The following is a 19,016-nucleotide window of genomic DNA, read 5'->3' on the forward strand; positions in this document are numbered from 1 at the left end:
GACCACACCGTTCGCACTACCCTAGCGGCGGCTCTGGGCTGACAGGAAACAGGGAGAGAGATGGGGGGTGACACACAGCAAAGGCCGTCGGGATCGGGAGTTGAACCTGTGACACGCTGTAAGACTTGATTACCAGCCTATGAGGTATGCGCCTGGACCGCTAGGCCAGCGGGCGCCCCATTGTTATTAATATTATAACGGGGGTCTCCAGTTCTTAAAGTAAAAGAAAAATATATTTGTCGGGATACCAATTTTATCCAGTCAGGAGGAGAGTGAACTCATATAGGATAAACATGTGATATTTGAAGACAAAATTGGAACTGAACACAAAGTGATGAATGATCTTTGTGGTGTTCACTCTCCGTTTGTATGAAATGGTATCCTGGCCTACTTGTTGTTAACTAGTTGTACGAACTCTTGTTTTATTTTTGTATTGTTTTATTGGATCTTGTTTAGTCGATACACTTATTTGTTTTAGCTCGTGCTCATTTGATTTTGCTATTTTGTCTCATCTGTTTAAGAAAGTAGGTAGCTGATATATTGCACTTTTACCTTAGCGCTAGGTATACTCTTGGTTGCTTGTTTTTGCAGGAAATGCACTTAAGACTTCTGGTGATTAGTAGTTTCGTTCCCTACCTATGTTGAATGCACTTATTGTAAGTCGCTTTGGATAAAAGCGTCTGCTAAATGACTGTAATGTAATGTATCCCAACCTGAGAATGTAGTTTCTGTTTACTAAAGAGCTGGTGAATACCCCTGTTACTGAACAAATATGCTATAGCATTGAATACTCAGAATAAACAGTAGATATACCGGTATTTTAACAATAAAACGTTTTTGTTTTAACCAAAAAATTACACTTACAGCACAGCACATTTAAGGCATTCATTCTGTAAACCACTCAAGCCCTACATAATTCGTCATATGATGAATAGCGAAAATGGCCGATCTACAACGTTTCCTCCTATAATGACAGGCCCAAAATAGGGACGCCTGGTTGAAAGTGCTTAAGTTTTCAAGAAGGCATCCGAATAATAAAAAAAGAAAATCGATGCTTTCGGTCTCACCGCTTTTCCTCGTAATGGGCCCATAATTCATTTCCCCAAAATTTTGGCCCATCTCTTGTCTTCTCATTTATATTATCTCTATGCTTTGATAAATGTTTGTTAAAGCATGACACCGTGATTAATTTGGGTCATCCATTAGCGGTGTCGCGAGCCCCAGCGTGATAGATACCGGGTCCCCTCGCCGTTCTCCTGAAGATATATTTTAGACACTGTGTCATTGATTAAAGGGAGAGTAATTCAGTAAAAGGCCATTGCTTTCACCTCAGCCCCGATCCTATGCAAGTCAGAGTGAAAGATGGTTAGCCCAGCAGTCAGTTTTTCTGGGGTTCGGGCATACAGCACCGGGAGAGTTGATGGATGAGCGAGGACTGTAGCCATGAATGGAGCGCCGATTATCTCGCTGAGAAGTTGTACTAAAGTTTTCCATGGCTTCAATGTTAAGCGAAGCATTCAGACAGCCATCAGTCTGACAGATTGTCTGCCATGTTGGCCCTGTGCTGCGTCTGTCTGACTGACAGTCCAAGCGCTTCTTTCCCCTGTTTTCCAGTTGTTGTTTTTCCGAGGACAGCGTGACATTTGGAGGCCATTGGTTGTTGATGGGCGTACGGCTCTGAACTGTCATGACTCTGGACAGAGCACTAGAGGCTACTGCCCGCTTGACTGACAGATGGCAGTTGCTAAGGCTGCTCCAGTAGGTAGTTTTTGCTGTCCCAAACTGTCTGTTTGCCACTGCTTTATTTACAGTACCTCATCTGAGGCTTACAACAGAACATTGGTTCTCGATTAGGGGTCCGGGGGACCACTTGGGGTCCCTTGGGACCCTTACAGGTCTATATAATTTGGAGTGTGTACACATTTTGGTTCCATTTGTACACCCTCAGAGTTAAATTAACTTGGATGTTACGGTTTGATATTGTTGTGCCAGAGATGAAGATTGTAACAGAGGGGCTGCGGCCTATCAAAATGCATATTGTTGCTGTCGGGCAGAACCCTTGTTTTGTCAAATGAGTGTCAAGCAAAATTGTAGATCTGCTATTTTTGCTATTTCTGAAAATGTTTCATTGCCTGAAAAGTTACGGTTTTGGACATTATGAGCTTTCCACCTGACAACAATATCAAACCGGGAGACCTTGGAATTTAAAAGGCTGAGAATCGATGCAATAGATGACTTCGTCACTGTATCACTATAGCTACTGTACAAAAGTCAGATAATTCATCTGTCTTTCAGTCTCTCAGCAGTATGTCTGTCTACTGTCTATAACAGAGCGCCGAAGGCCTGACGTCACTGCCGCTAGAGGGCGCTATCCCCCTGGGTCGCAGTGTTATTGTTTGCGTTGAAATCCCCATAATCTTAGATCGCCTCATATAGGAACTGTGTTCCAAAAATAAACAAATCATCCGGGAGATTTACTCATGGATATGAAGCATCGACTGAAGGTGGAAATGTACAAATTTACCCAAAGAGTAACACAATAAACGCTAGAAACGAGTCAAACGATCCAACGACTACATTTCCCATGAACGCGGCTGCTGGTAGGGACAGTGATTTCAGATCCGGAAGTGTAGTTTTTAAGACTTTTAAGGCAGAATTAATTAAATTTTCTCCAGAAACAAGCTGTATTAAATATGAATGAATATCATAAACTGAAACTGATACAAATTGTATTAAATTGTAAATTGTAATCGTATTTAATTTGTTTGTGTATTGTAGGAGAAGAAGACATAATGCTGCCTGGTAGCATCTCCAGCCCATTGCAAAGCAATAGAGCCCACACACAGTTAATTACATTTAGCTAGATTTAGGCAATTGAACTGTGCCGTGATGTTTCGTGAGGCTGCGTTTTTAAACTGTTTTCCTCCCACCAGACGGGATAGCTTGAGTGCTGAAATCTGAGGGAAAACATCAACTGATAAGTTCACATTAATATTTCAAGGCCTAAGACTACTAAAAGGCAGAAAATTAATTTAGAAGGGATTTGAATAGTTTCTCTTTGAATGCTGTCCCAGAATTGATTGCCTCATTTGTCATTTGCACAGATGAATTATTTATGTCCCGGTTGCTGTGCTGTGCTGGGGTGACTAATCAAATGCATTGCAGCGGGTGTGGAGGCTGTGAATTGATGTAGTGGAACACCCCATTACATTAGCCACCTTGGTGCAGGAGTCAGTGAGGTTTCAGTAGGGCCTGAAGATGCTACGACACTGAATATTTTACTCACCACTGTGACCTATATAATTCGTCGTACGATGCATAGCAAATATGGCCGATCTACTGAACAAGCTTTGTTGTTACATCTTGCATACGGGTACATAAGAGTAACATTTTTGTCTCCTCTAGGCCGAAGGCCGAGGAAAAAATGGCACCCAAAAAAACAAAACTAAAAACATTATTGGGGTGGGTGGACTTTTTTTTAAAATGTCGTTTGAAAATAGTAAAAAATAAAAGGTTGAGCATTTTGGAAAGTTTTGAAAATGTTCACCCATAACATGCCCATGATAGGGGCGCTGGGTGGAAAGTGGTTACAGATGCACAGGAGACCCTCCTCCCTCCATCCCTCGGGAACATTGCTGTTCAGAACAAATAACACATGGGTACAGCAGGTCTGCCACCTCAAACAGAGCAGCTCTGCTGTATCTGCCAGATTAGGAGCAGAAATGGCACTTTTCCTTGAGTGCCAGGAAACTGCACAGTGTGCTTCTGGGAGGGTGAGAGGACAAAAGTGAGTCCACCACCGTAGGCAGAATGATGCTTTACAGATCAGGAAGTGATTACGCTATCGATCAGGGGAAATGGGGGGTGGGCCGTTCTGCAGACCTTACATATCCCTCATGTCTTTCTCTCTCCCTGCATGCCTCTCTCCCCTTCTTCCACAAAAACCCTCTGTCATGGTCCTTCGTCAAGGCCATATATATCCATTATACAATATGCCATTTTCTGTCTAATAGAAGTCTATCTCTCTCACCACCAGTGGTGGAAGTACTTTTTTTTATTAAGTAAAAGTAGCAGTACCACAATGTAGAAATATTCTAAATTCTAAATTTGACTTGAGTAAAAGTATTGGCATTAAAACATACTTGCAGTGCCAAAGTAAAAGTACTAAGATGTTTCTGAATTCGTCAGAAATAGCTGATCTAAAAGCTCACAATGCTTCACAATGCAACGGCTATTTTCGATTAGCAGAAGTATATGATAGAGCTTAAGTGGTTAATGTATGCTTTGTATGAATCTAATTCAGCAAAGTAACCCATAACTAAAGCTGTCTAATAATTGTAGTGGAGTAAAACATACAATATTTGCCTCTGGGGTAGAAGTATAAAGTGCTGAAAAATGGAAATACTCAAGTAAACTAAAAGTGCTTCAAAATTGCACTTAAAGTACTTGAGTACATAGTTACCTTCAACCACTGCTCACCACGAACCAGAGGTGGGTAAAGCATCTAGCAAAAAATATTATATATTATTATTAATTTATTTAATCAGAACTATCTACTGTCAAATAAAAATAAACTAAATGTAAGCACAATGTAGACAAGTAATTTGAAAAATCTTGCTTTTGAAATTAACATTACAAATACTTAAAAATGAAAATGTTGCGTTAAAACTAGTCTTACAAGTACAGTTTATTCGAAAGGTAACTTGAGTAAATATAGCTGAGTAACTGTGACTTGTTACTACCCACCTCTGCCACGAACGTGTCATCTCTGCACAGAGCCAAGACCATAAAAGTAGACTTTATTAGTGTATGCAGTGACGTGCATGCATGGAGGATAGGTGATTTACAACTAAATTTCATAACCGCCACAAAACACAGTTTAATGTGGCCGAGCGGTGAGGCTGCCAATTAGAGCATTTCAATTACAGTATTGGCACAGGCACTTCCTTAATTAATTATTGACCCTTCAAGTATTAAAAGGGATATATGAGCCAGAACCTGAAAATAAGATTAGAAGCTGTATTGATCCGTTGAGGTTTGGGTTCTTGTCCTTCATACCGTCCTGCAGCTGCACATGTGATCAAATGTGCAGTGAGGAAAATTGCTTTAGGAACGATTACAGATAGTATATCGTCGCTGTCGGGCAGAAACCTTGTATCTCCCTACAGTATGTCATCTTTTTACGTTTTTTTTTCTTCATAAATTATTGCTATATTCTATTGTTACGGCCAGCCGTTTTTGTATTTATTATTATATATTTGTATTTGGTTTATTTAGGTATAATTATGATGCTTTGGAATATTGTGCGATTTGTGGTTTGTGTTATATTGTTTTTCTATGTTCCATATAAGGTCATGAGTGGTGGTGGAAGCTGTGAGTCTGAGTCTGGGTGTGGTGCTGGTATGAGTGAGTGAGTGATTGACTTCCAGCTGTCCAGATTGACAGGTCCAGCCTCTGGCCCTGTTCCCCTGCTCCCATTCGTCGTCCCTTGTCTCCGCCCAAGCCAGGGTTGGCTGTTCTCTGGAGCTCACCTACAAAAGCTCATTCTGCCCTGACATGGGGACTGGTCGCTCTCATTTGAAAGAGCAAGCAGAGATTCAATCCCTCTGTCTCCCCGAACCCATGTAGCCTGTTTGTTTGTTCGTTCCTTTGTCCTTCAGTTACTTTGTTTGACCTTGTTTTCTGACCCGTATTATTGAGTTAGTTACTTTGTATATATTTGCCTATTTCATTCATTATTGTATTAATCTGTTCACTTGCCTTGTAGGGGTGTTTGGTCTTCTTATTTGGTTTAACCACTTTGTTATTTGTTTCTGTTTATTCATTAGTTAGGTAAGTAAGTTTAGCAATTGTATTTTTCTTTTGTTAGGTTTAGGTCAGGGGGTAATTTTCTTTAATAGGTAGACATTTTGCCAATGTAAACCGACACCCTGAAGTTTTTGGCACTTATGAAAAAAAGACAAAAAGAGCTTGAAATCTCTGCACAAAAAAAGGAAAATAAAATCAATTCATTTTTGAAAGCGACTTTGTCCTCCATTATTATGTCACCTCCCCTACCCTAGACAGGGGGTCGTAACATAATTTGGGGGCTCGTCCGGTCCAAATTATAGCATAATATCGATCCAAATTATAACATAATTTGGGGACTCGGTATCGGTTTAAAATTTACCCCTGAAACTTCCAAATTTTGAGTATTGAGTCGGTTTAATTCTTTCGTTTTAACAGGTTGCATGGGTTTGGCTCGGTTCGTTTTGGTTCTGGTGAGTAGTCAATTAAGCTTTGTTCCATTTTTGTTTTGGTTGGCAGGTTAGGTAGAGTATTTGATTCGTTGTAATGTCCGCTGTAGAAACAGATGACGTTGCATTCACTTTCCCAACTTCTCCCACTTTAGACAAATTAGATAAATGCACTAAAATTGAGTTAAATTTGATTGCAAAAGTCTTCAAAATTTCTGTCCCATCGGGTGCCAATAAGGCCGAACTAAGGTCTTTAGTAGAGGAAAAACTTACTGAAAAAGGGCTCATAAAGAGTGTAAGCACCGGGCTGGCGGAGAATATGGCTGGGCGTTCGGGTGAGAATGTGGAGGCGGCTGCTGACACAGACTCCCCTGCGCTCACTGAGCTTGAGGATGGAGAGGCTAAGGCCTCACCTCAGGACTCAGAAACAGACCCGCTTATAGCTCGCATCACTGCTGGGGGGGACTCACATAGTCTAGGGCTGGCCCTCCGCCTCCGAGAGGTGGAACTCGAAACAAAAACCAAGGAGGTTGAGCTGATGCAACTCCGCATCAGGGCCGCAGAGCTCGACAGGTCGCCTGCCCCTCAGCTCAGAACAAGTGGTTCTGGGACTTCGGGATGCCCTCCAGATTTCAACGTCAGTAAGCATATTCCTCTGGTACCACACTTTAAAGAGACAGAACTTGATTCTTACTTTGACACTTTTGAGCGCATTGCAACCACGGTGAAATGGCCTAAGAATATGTGGAGTCTATTACTGCAATGCAAATTAGTGGGAAAAGCTCGGGATGTGTGTGCAGCCTTAACTGTTGAAGAGAGCCGCAAGTATGAAGTTGTAAAAGAAACCATACTACGGGCATATGAGTTAGTGCCGGAGGCGTACTGCCAAAGGTTTAGGTCCTGTGAAAAGACTGCCAACCAAACACATGTGGAATTTGCCAGGGAGAAAAGTGTCTTGTTTGACAAATGGTGCACTGCGAACAAGGTATTGACTATTCACCAGCTTCGTGATTTGGTGTTATTAGAGGAATTTAAATCCTGTCTACCTGAGCGTATTGTTGTCTACTTAAACGAGCAGAAGGTAGATAATGTGGCTAAAGCTGCGGTGTGCGCCGATGAGTTTGTTTTGACACACCGATCTGTGTTTTCTGCTCCCTCTGCACGCCGCAATTCTACGGGCGGCAGAGTGGGGGGAATCAAAGAATCTCTGTGTCAACAAAGCCCACCTCGTTCTGGTTCTAACGTTGTCTCCGGTTCGGAGACTCGTGACTGTTTCTATTGTCATGAAAAGGGTCACCTCATTTCGGCATGTCCCACTCTACAACAAAAAGAAGAGTGAAAAAAAAACGCCCTTCAAACATGTGGAATTTGTACGAGATAAGACTGTTTTTGATAAATGGTGCTCAGCAAGCAACGTTTTGACTATTCACCAGTTCTTGAGTTAGTCCTATTAGAGGAATTCAAATAATGAACAAAAGGTTGATTCTGTGTCCCAGGTTGCTGCGTGCACCGAGGAATTAGTTAAACGCGTGTGTGTCTGTGTATTAGGATGATCATCTGTTTTGTGTGGTGACTTAGGTCGTGTCTTAGTCTTTTTGTTCAGTATTTTTGCTCGCTTCTGTCATCTGTGCTTGGGAGGGCACACATGACAGAAGAAACTTTGTGCCCTTACCCACTCGTTTTCTCTTTGAATCCCTATTACCCACTCAGTGATCGTGTATTCGATTTTTCCCACTCGATAACTTCGTTCGTACCCCTTTTCCTCCCCTTCGTGTGTTTTTCGGATTGTGTCTTCGTTTGATTTGTAAATATGCAAAAAAAAAATAACGTGAATTTGGAAAAACCCTGCCATTGGTTTTCGTTTTGTCTGGTGCACTTGCACTTTGTTCTCCAAAAAAAAGCTATGGCTTAAATTTGTGTTTTTTAGAAAGAATAAAAAAGACAGCCTTCTTTGGGGGAACATGCACAACAGACATTTCGTAGCAACTTCTTTGTTTGGTCATTTTGTTAAAAGTTATTGGCAGACCCCTTTTAACACTCGCATACATTTGTAGTCCTGTTTTTATTATTCTGATGGTGTTTTATGCGTTTGTGCCACTCGGGCTTTGTAATACACCCTCCACGTTACAGAAAACAGCGAGGTGTACCTCATGTGTTTTGCAGTAAATTCCAATCACTGATTTGAGCATATTCACACTTTGGAGGTTGAGGGACCTCATTTTGAAACTTAGGATGGTGAGTTCGGCTGTGCATTATGTGTCTCTCGTTTAGCCCCTTCTGGAGATAACTTTTGGGGGGGAAGTTTTCTTTAGGGAGGGGGGTGTTACGGCCAGCCGTTTTTGTATTTATTATTATATATTTGTATTTGGTTTATTTAGGTATAATTATGATGCTTTGGAATATTGTGCGATTTGTGGTTTGTGTTATATTGTTTTTCTATGTTCCATATAAGGTCATGAGTGGTGGTGGAAGCTGTGAGTCTGAGTCTGGGTGTGGTGCTGGTATGAGTGAGTGAGTGATTGACTTCCAGCTGTCCAGATTGACAGGTCCAGCCTCTGGCCCTGTTCCCCTGCTCCCATTCGTCGTCCCTTGTCTCCGCCCAAGCCAGGGTTGGCTGTTCTCTGGAGCTCACCTACAAAAGCTCATTCTGCCCTGACATGGGGACTGGTCGCTCTCATTTGAAAGAGCAAGCAGAGATTCAATCCCTCTGTCTCCCCGAACCCATGTAGCCTGTTTGTTTGTTTGTTTGTTCGTTCCTTTGTCCTTCAGTTACTTTGTTTGACCTTGTTTTCTGACCCGTATTATTGAGTTAGTTACTTTGTATATATTTGCCTATTTCATTCATTATTGTATTAATCTGTTCACTTGCCTTGTAGGGGTGTTTGGTCTTCTTATTTGGTTTAACCACTTTGTTATTTGTTTCTGTTTATTCATTAGTTAGGTAAGTAAGTTTAGCAATTGTATTTTTCTTTTGTTAGGTTTAGGTCAGGGGGTAATTTTCTTTAATAGGTAGACATTTTGCCAATGTAAACCGACACCCTGAAGTTTTTGGCACTTATGAAAAAAAGACAAAAAGAGCTTGAAATCTCTGCACAAAAAAAGGAAAATAAAATCAATTCATTTTTGAAAGCGACTTTGTCCTCCATTATTATGTCACCTCCCCTACCCTAGACAGGGGGTCGTAACATCTATACTTTGTTGTATGACAGTGTTGCACAAAAGTAGCAAAAATAGCTGATCTACGAAGTCACAACTCGATTTTCTGCCAATGACGACACGCTCCCCATGTCCCCTAGGGTAGGTACCCTCACAAAAAACATGCAGTAATCCCGGTCTCTATACTGCCTCTCCCTGGTCAGCCAGGGCGCCTGATGGAGGGGAAAGGAACTGGTTGGAATAACGTGTTCCTTCCACCCGCTACGTCCAACCGGGGAAACTCCCCCCTGTCAGGTGATAAGAAACGGCCTGCTCACTCCTCATGCATTGAAGGAAGCATGAGCTCAGTTCAGGGCTCTCCCCAGGCTGGCAGAAGGAGAGTAGCGCCTAGGATTACAGCTTAGGCATTGGCACTGGGTGAAGAAATGGGTTACAAAATTGTGTGATAAAAATGAATTAAAAAAATAATGACACGTCCAAAATAGGGACACCAGGTTGAAAGTGGTTACGTCTGTGAGTTTTATTAATATTTAACCAATGAAAAGTATTAACTAGAGCTTGTGACTAAATAAGAGCTACATTGGATACATTGGAGCACAGGTTCCTTTTTCCATTCCCTTCAAAGTAACCGTTTTGGACATGTGCTGCCCGACAGTGACGATATACTGAACTAATAAACTCTGCTGTACAGAAAGATGGAAAGAGAAGCAGACGGAGAGAGGTGATTTTGAGATGTACACTAGGAGATGTGAGTGGGTGAGGAGAGCAGTGGCAAAAATGCAGTTGAAAGAAACCTGACCCCGGCATTGTGGCAAAAATGTAGATTTTGCTGAAATCGATCCATTACTTCAGGCACAAAGTATTCGCATAAGTTATTTTCTTTTTGCAATTTTGAGATTTGTTACTTGCAGGAAGAATCACTGGATGTTTTTTGTACGGATGTGTCTTTCTTCTCTTTCAGTATGGTACTGAATGTTCAGAAAATTAAATCCTCCCCACTTTTGTTTGAAGAAAGCTCTCCTCTATTTTCTCCATCTCCTCTATTTTTCACCATGTTATCATGTGTGATCTTTTATTCTTTTTGTGCCCTTTCTTTCCATAGTTTCCTACTTGTGTGCCACAGTCACATCACCTAAGCATGGTCGCCCCTGAATAGCTACTATATGATATTAACTTCCTTTGTTGCACAATGCGAGACAGCGCCTGCTGCACTTCAAAGAGCTGAGGTTGTTCATTTTCATCATCTGCAGCTTCAGATTGCAGTCCTCTCTTGTCACCCCTCGACAAAAAAGATAAACGACTGAAACAAAATCATTTATATTGGATCTGACTACAGAGAGAAGCTTTCAAAAGTGAAATTTCAGTCACATCTGATGCGCCGGGCCCTGCAACGATAAGACAGCCCTGTAGATTAATATTCCCTGATGTGCCTTTGAAAATTATATTGCTTTACTTTTTCAAATGTCATTTTAATGTTGTTCCCTGGCCCCCCGGATTCTCATATCGCGTTCAATCAAGCATTCACTATTACTACACTATACAGGGGATATTACGCAGTGGATCGAACTGTGGATATTTTCACATGACGACGGTCGCTTCCTTCCATTAGATAAAATGTCACCTGTCAGATTATTGAACTTTGTCGTCTGTCAGCTTTACCCCGAAGTCATCCGTTGACGCGGTTCAGGGCTGTTGGTTAAGTCTGCTGCGTGCGTGGTGTGCACGTTTCCATGGAAACCCGGGAGTGCCTTCACAAAGCTGCTGTGGGTCACCACACTGCATCGGTCTCCAGATCAAAGGTGTTCACCTCAATTTCTGAGATAGCTTGGATGATATCATAGGGCTTTTCCTATCTTCCTTGTCCTCTCTTGAGTGACAGACACACTCCTGGGGGGGGGGCTTTTTTGCGGCGTTGTTGTTTGTGTCTTACTATCTGCTGTGTTAATGGCAAGGTAATGCAGCTGCCTGGGACTGGATTAGATATCGTTGCTGTCAGGCAGAAACCTCATATTTCAACTTTTTATGTTTTTTTATGTATGTTTTGAGTGTTTGCGCGAAGATAGCCAATATGCAAGCTCACAGTGCTTTGTGAGCTTGTCTTATCTGCTATTGCGTATCTGCTTTTACATTTTAAGTGAAGGTGGTCTGTGGGTTTTATAAATATTGAACCAATGGAAAGTACTAACAAGAGCTTGTGACTAAGCAATAACTACATTGTGTCCATTGGAACACACTAGGTTCCTTTTTTCCATTTCCTGAAACAGTTTTGGACATACAAGGTGCAGAAGCCTCAGAAACGGCTGGCAAAAGTATGTTCTCCAGCCAATGACATCATTTTTGGTGGTCAACAGTCTAAAATGTTCTGAAGGTTTCTGCAGGAGGCATGTGGGCCCCCCTCCCCTCTCACAGTTAATTCTGTTTTGTCTCATTCAGGAGGAAGAATCACAAACAAGCCCAAACAATGTCATTAGTTCATTGTTTAGCATTTATCTCTGGGCGTTTCTCTTTGTGGCTCCGCTGCTGGGGTTCCTTTCATCTGGACTGAAATGTGAATAATTCATGAAGAGTAGATATCGGCCGCTGCGCAGTGTGCACACAGCAGCCGTAGAAGGGAACATTCATTCATGTAATGTGGAACAAGAGACGGAGGAGAAGGAGATATCGGCATGCCTTCCATTTCCCATGGGTCACATTTTCCATCTTTAGCATCATCATCATTCCCTGTTAAACACAATTATTCGACATCCACTCTTTATGCACCTCCCCCCAGTCCACAGTAGCATCTCTGTAGAGACGAGACAGAGGTGTGGAATTATGGAACGGGATAGTTGTTATCAACGCCGACGAGTTCCCTGTTGACCTCACTGTCAGTGTTGCCAGGTCTTGTGAGAGAAACAAGCAACCAAGTCTTATGAAAACAAGCGTAAAATAAGCGACTAGGGCATGTCAGTCACACTTTCTGATGTTGTTTTAGTCTAGTGGTTCTCAAACACTTTCATGTCAAGGACCCCCCAAATTAGAAATTTATTTTTTCCGCAGACCCGCATCTGACAATATTTTTTGCCAGTCACCAGTTGTAAAATGTTTCAGAAACATTCCAAATTGAAATGTATTTTTTTGTAATCTCTTCAAAATAGCAGATCTACAAGCTCACAATGCGTAACGATGCAATGTTTTGTGAGCTTGTAGATTGTCTATTTTCAAATAGCCAAAGTATATAAGGTTAAAGTGGTTAAAGTGAAGCAAGCCCAAATAAGCAACTACACTTTAGAAACAAGACTCACAAAAAACTTCAACCAGCAACTTCAAATATTTACAAGCGACTTTGCAGGAAAAGAAGCCCAAAGTAACTTATAACAAGCAGACATTGCAACACTGCTCACTCACTAGGGGAGGTGCAGGGAGCTAAACGACTATCCCCTCTATCTGATCCACTGCCAGAGGCAATCGTTTTGAAGGAGGCAGGCGGTCTAGGCGGGCGTTTCCCTCAGGGCTGGTCCACTTGGCACCCCATGGCAGCACGTTTCTGAGAGGCCCAAAAGATGCCACTCTGAAGTCTGAACGGCCATGGACTGATAACCTCGTCTTTATAGGAATAATTACATTGGCCAAGGAATGGTTCCTTGAGAGCAAATTCCATCGGCACAGAAAAAACGTGTTCTTTACCGTTTTAATTGTTTGTGTGTGTGTTTAAAGCTAATCCAAATCAGGCATGTTCAAATACGAGAAATTCCATTTGGTTTACAGTACATAGCAGAAAAAATAAGAAAGAAAATGTATACACAGCAGATAATAAATAAAGGTATAAAATACAATAGTACGGTATAAAAAAGTAAACGTAAAATTACAAAAGTAAAAAATAAAATAAAAAAAATAATACAACATTTTATTGGATCAGACCATTCTGTATGATGCTCAGACTGTATCAATAAGCAGGGAAGACTAAAGTTGGGAATTTGTCAAAGCGTCGAGAGGTCATTTTGTTCTGCTTTGCTCCATTTCAATGTGACCGGATCAAAGCTTAGAGCGCTTCCCTGGTACATCCTCTGACGCTGTAATCTGATGTAATCTTGTGTAAGATAATTAAATAGAGAGGGTCTCTGGCTGTAATCCACACACAAGCTCAGGAGGTGCACAGGTGACTGGGGTTGTCACCACTACAATAATTGAAACAACCTCTTGAATATGTAGGGATATTAATTATTAACTCACAATGTATAAAGACTGTAATTGTCTTTATACTTGCATAATGGGGATATTTTATAGTGTTGTCCTGTTATCTGTACAGTACAAAATAAATATTCATTTACTTTGCAGCTGTAAATTCATTTTGTTCATAAATCTATCGGCCACTGCGTGTTATCCAAACGTGCATATCTTTAGATTGCTTCAGAAAATCTGAAAGCTTTGCCTCCTTAAAAGTAGCGTTTAGTAGTACAGTGATATGCAGCCAGGGCCATTCCTGTGTTAAGTTTAGCTTTTTTGCCACGCGGCAGCTTTTGTCAGACGGTGTGACTGGTTATTTTTGATCAATATATTTGATCGTGACGTGAGGTTCGGGATGGCGTTATGAGACCACGGTCTCGCGGTCATGCATGTGCATGTGTGTTGGGTAGGTACTGTTCAAAGTAAGTTCAACGCAGTCTCACGGGCACACACAAGTGTGTATGTGTGGGCACGTGCGTGCAGCTCAAAGCTGTGGGGGGAGGGGGGATGCTGCCCCCAATCGCCCTGTCCCAGTGGCCCCATTCGCCCTGACCCACTGCCCCCATTTGCCTTGTCCCATTCATAGAGGTATAATATAACTAGAGGGCGGATTGCCCCGCCCCCAGCTATCATTTCAATGAATGTGCTCAGTGGCGTTTTGAAGCACCCGGAAACCTGCCGGAAGTAGAATTATTGGTTCGATTTTGACCACCCGTAGAGTTATGAGCATGCGCACTAGTGTCCTTTTTGCGTTCTACGGCAGCCCGTGTGTCAAGGATTGAACGCGAGATATTTATTAAATACACTCGAGATGCATATTTATATGTAAATGCATATGTATGTATGTATAATATGTTTACATATTTATATGTATAAATATAAATATCTGTCAGTCTGTTTTGCGCGTGCATGTATTTCTCCCCGCCTGCAGTTCCAGCTTTGGCCACTGGGGTGGCAGCTTCAATGTTTCTCAGCAACTCTGGGGGCGTGGTCCCATTGCACCCCTGGTTCTAAAAAGCCTAGATCCCATCGTCCAATATTCTAGGTCCCATGGCCCAGAGACATCATTGGTCATGCTGTGATTAACTAATAATTGCTTGTCACTCAGGCAACGTATTGTTTTAGCTATTAGATGTATGATTTTTTATGCAAACAAGCAGTATAAGACTAGCTAAAACTAGAGTTTAAAGCTGCACTATGTAACTTTCCTCTTTTTCTTTTCTTTTTAAAATATTTGACGTACATGACCACAAACAGAACAGAAGACACAAAACATAACATAACAAAAAAGAGACTAAAAACAACCACTATACACCAAAACAAACCCTCCCACGCATCCACCCACCCTCACCCACCCATCCCCAGGGGGGAGTAGAATAAATTAGTGAACTCATGCAAATAAGAAACAAAGCCATTTAAAAATAAATAAAACAAATGAAATAATAATGGTGATAACAGTGTAGAATAAAACAAGTACAAAGTACTATAATAAATAATAATAATTAAGGGGGGATTGCCAATCCCTAATTAAACCGTGGTCAAGGAATTAATGTACAGAATAACTTTACTCTTTTCCTCTTCTACCCTGGATTTGAACCTGGTTTCCTGCGCAAGTGCTGAAATCTTTAACATTGAGCTAATAGTGCTAAAACTGCTTGCTCAGGGGATATCTTGAACATCAGGTCAGAATTGGTGTCAGATCTTGTGTCTAGGTGAGACATGACCTTTGACACAATCTAAATGTCCCAAAAGAGGAGCAGGGAGACAAAATACAACCACCCCAATTGTATACGTTATATTGTATAAACATACTCTACCATACAGATTGGACAAAATTACATTTTATTCAATAAAGAAAGGGCATGTCATAATAGGTCACCATTAACGGAGACAGACGAGGAGATTCGGTGTAGAGGAAAAAAAGGAGGGGACCAAGTATAGACCCCTGACAGTCCCCGGTCAATTAAGTCTAAAGGGTTTAAGTGGTTAATGAAACTATAATTAAAGTTGGGGTCAACAGCTAGGCTCTAACAGAGAAAAGACTATTATCTAACCAAGAATGACAGAGGTTGCCCTCTGTCACTGTAACGAAGCTGCAGTAATTAATTTGACAATGCAGTAATTTATTTGACAATGTTGCCCCCTCTTCGGCGTATCTTAAATGTTATGCATATTCTTGACAAATTGTCCTGTTATAGTTGCTGTTTTCCTGTGTTCACTGTGTTCACAACAGTGTATCTTTTTGACCCACCACCACATTGTGTTGGATTGGGATCCTAAAATATTTTAAAAGTCTGAAATGTGACAGATTGCAATCTGTAGGCTCATTAGTTCCAGTAAGCTCTACATCCTTTCTCGTCATGTATAGTTGACTTAATTGTTTTTCTTGGATCTTCGAGACGAGAAGGGAGCTCATAGAGACTGATTTGCACCGGGTCCAGAAATGTGCGCTACACCCTGTCATTTTCAAATCCCATACTGTAGCTCCAGACACAGTGGTTCAGGAGCCTACTCCCCTGTGTAGAGTATGCCACCAGGTGGTCATTAGCCAGGCCAACTCCACATTCTATCAGATTAAGCCAAGAAGAGAGTGCCTGCATGCAGATTTCTGTGTTGAATATAATCATATATTTTTTGCTCAATGGTTCTTTTTGGGAGCACTGTTTTGCATTACACTGGGTTTTGAGCAATCCATACTAGTTCTCGTTCTGCTTTTCATTATTACTGTGAAATCCCCAACCGGTCCTCTGGCTGCTAGCAGAAAGTCCATCTCTTTTACAGTATATCCCCGTGGTTTTGTTCAGATATTGGGTATGAGGAATATATATTAAGATTATGGTGAACTGTGCAAGCAATGTAATGAGCAGAGGTATGAAATCTGAGCCTTTAGCACCTCCTATACTGTACCTGTGTACCAGTGTATCAAGAATACTATTTATGGTTAACACACACAAGTCTATCAAGAAGCATATACCATACACCTGTATATTAAAAATATGTCTTTTTTTCTGGGGGAATTTCTGCTTGATGTGTAATCAGTCAGTGAGACAGGAAAGTAATAGATCTCAGGTCTCCAAGCCAGAACTGAACCCAGGCTGTTGCAGTTATACTGTATGATTGACGCGCAACGAGTTAGCCACTGAGCCTTGTACATATTTTCTGCATAGGCCAACCCTCATTTACATTTTGTTTTAGCATATGTTCTCGATGTACTCCGAGGCATGCTTCACCGAGCCCTGAGGGTGTAGTCCACGTGATTTTCATTTTCCGTTTATTACATTTTGCTCATATATTATGTTTATGCAACTCCTCATCCGACCAAACCAGTGCTAGGACATGTTACCGTATGTGCACAGAGAGGACAAGTGCAATTGACCCTAAAGATTAACCGAGAAAGCAAACGCCACAGTTTAAATTGTGATAAAGCGGATGATAAATGTCACGCACAGCCAGGCGCTCTTAATGGAAATTCCCATCCCAGCATTTATTCCATAAACCAGTTGTTAAAATGGAAATGGTTGGCGGGATTGTGCATTGTAGGATGTGTCTTGGTGTACTGTATAATGAATCGTGTTCTCAATGTGATGTTTTCTGCATTCATAGGATTTAATATTCATGATTATAACCTTCTAGCCCTCCTATTACTGCATGTGCTGCTGTAGCGCCTATACCTGTTTTATCCTTCGTCGTACGACTGTGTCATGTGCCGAAAATAACCGACGTACAAGCTCACAATGCATCGCAAAGGAACACATTGTGAGCTTATAGATCTGCTATTTTGGGGTACATTTGGGTACTATATTTTGGCTGGATGCAACTGTGTTGACTGCTGCAGTGTTAATTAGGGCTGAACGTTATTGAAAAGAATTGCCATTGCAATATATATATATATATATATATATATATATATATATATATATATATATATATATATATATTATTATTATTATTATTTTTGCAATGTATTGCAATATTAAAAACAGCAGTTACACGATTTCAGCAGATCTGCATTATAGCTAAACTTGAATAGCTCCATTTGGAAATAATGTAGCTATATGAATAGTGATTGTGGAGGGTGAAATATGGTGGCCAGTGGCGATTTTATAGGGTCCCCTGATTGGCCAGCCTAGTTCTGATCTATTGATTCATTGGAGCGGCAGTGGCTCAGGGGTACAGTAGAGTGGCCGATAGAGCGGCCGAATGGGAACCGCAAGGTTCCCAGTTAGATCCCGGACTCCCCCAGAGTTAGTGTCGAAGTGTCCTTGAGCAAGACGCTGAACCCCTAATTGCTCCCGATGAGCAGGTTGGTGCCTTGCAAGGTTTCCTCCACCAACAGTGTATGAATGTGTGTGTGAATGTAATGCACAATCTATGTAAAGCGCTTTGGATAAAAGCGCTATACAAATCCACCATTTACCATTTTTATTTAAATATATATAGATATAGATATAGATATAGATATAGATATATTTGTCCAGCTATTTATTGAGTTCTAATACGGATTTGTAATTGCATACAAGTGGCATTACTGTACAAAGATTGTGTATGAAATGAAAGCCTGCCAGGTATACTTATAACAAGGCGTTAATAAGGTGATGGAGCTCTCTCTCTTTGATCTCTGCTCTACCCTGCAGGAGTTAACGAGCACAGTTTTTTACTTTGAAAATCAAACTACAATAATAAGTAGCCTACTGTCTATCTATCACCCTGACATGTGCGTGAAGGATATAACACATAAGCAAGCTGTGACACTTACAGTACATGGAATGTTACATTATTTGTTACATTGTTTGTTTTGCTTACTTTGCAACTGTATGCTTGTTTAATTGTTTTATTGGCTTAAGTAGGCTACTTTGCAGATAGAGTGTTGTTTTTATTCAGTGCCATTAGTGCCATTAGCCATACTGGTGACTGTAGATTTATAGTGTATTTATAGACAATTTGTTGATCTGTGAGCCCACCTGCTATTTACAGATGTAACTGACACATTATTTGTAGCCTATGCTCGACTTAGTTCCTTTAATATGCAACTCTCTGATATAAACTCTCTGAATGGTATTATTTCCATAGTGTACCAAGTTAACCATACCATACTGTGCACTTCCTCACAGATGGTGTTTTTATTTTTTTGTCCTCCCCAATGACAAAATCTTGCCCCCCCTCCTGCTAAAATCGCCTATGATGGCGGCAGTTTGACTTAACATGACTGTGAACGAATAATGTGCGTGCAAGAACAGTTACCAAGAAATGATTAAATCATTGTTATTTATAGATGAACTGTCCTGAAAAAACCTTGATGGTTTTCGTTTTCTATCAAGAAGTGAAATTATTTTAGCACAATAACTGACCCAATTTGCCTTAGCTACTGTACATTACATCCATTGCAATGTCACTATTGCACATGTGTACATTGTGATA

Source organism: Gymnoscopelus braueri (genome assembly GCF_963280865.1).
Source record: "Gymnoscopelus braueri genome assembly, chromosome: 3".
In the NCBI taxonomy this organism is placed as follows: domain Eukaryota; kingdom Metazoa; phylum Chordata; class Actinopteri; order Myctophiformes; family Myctophidae; genus Gymnoscopelus; species Gymnoscopelus braueri.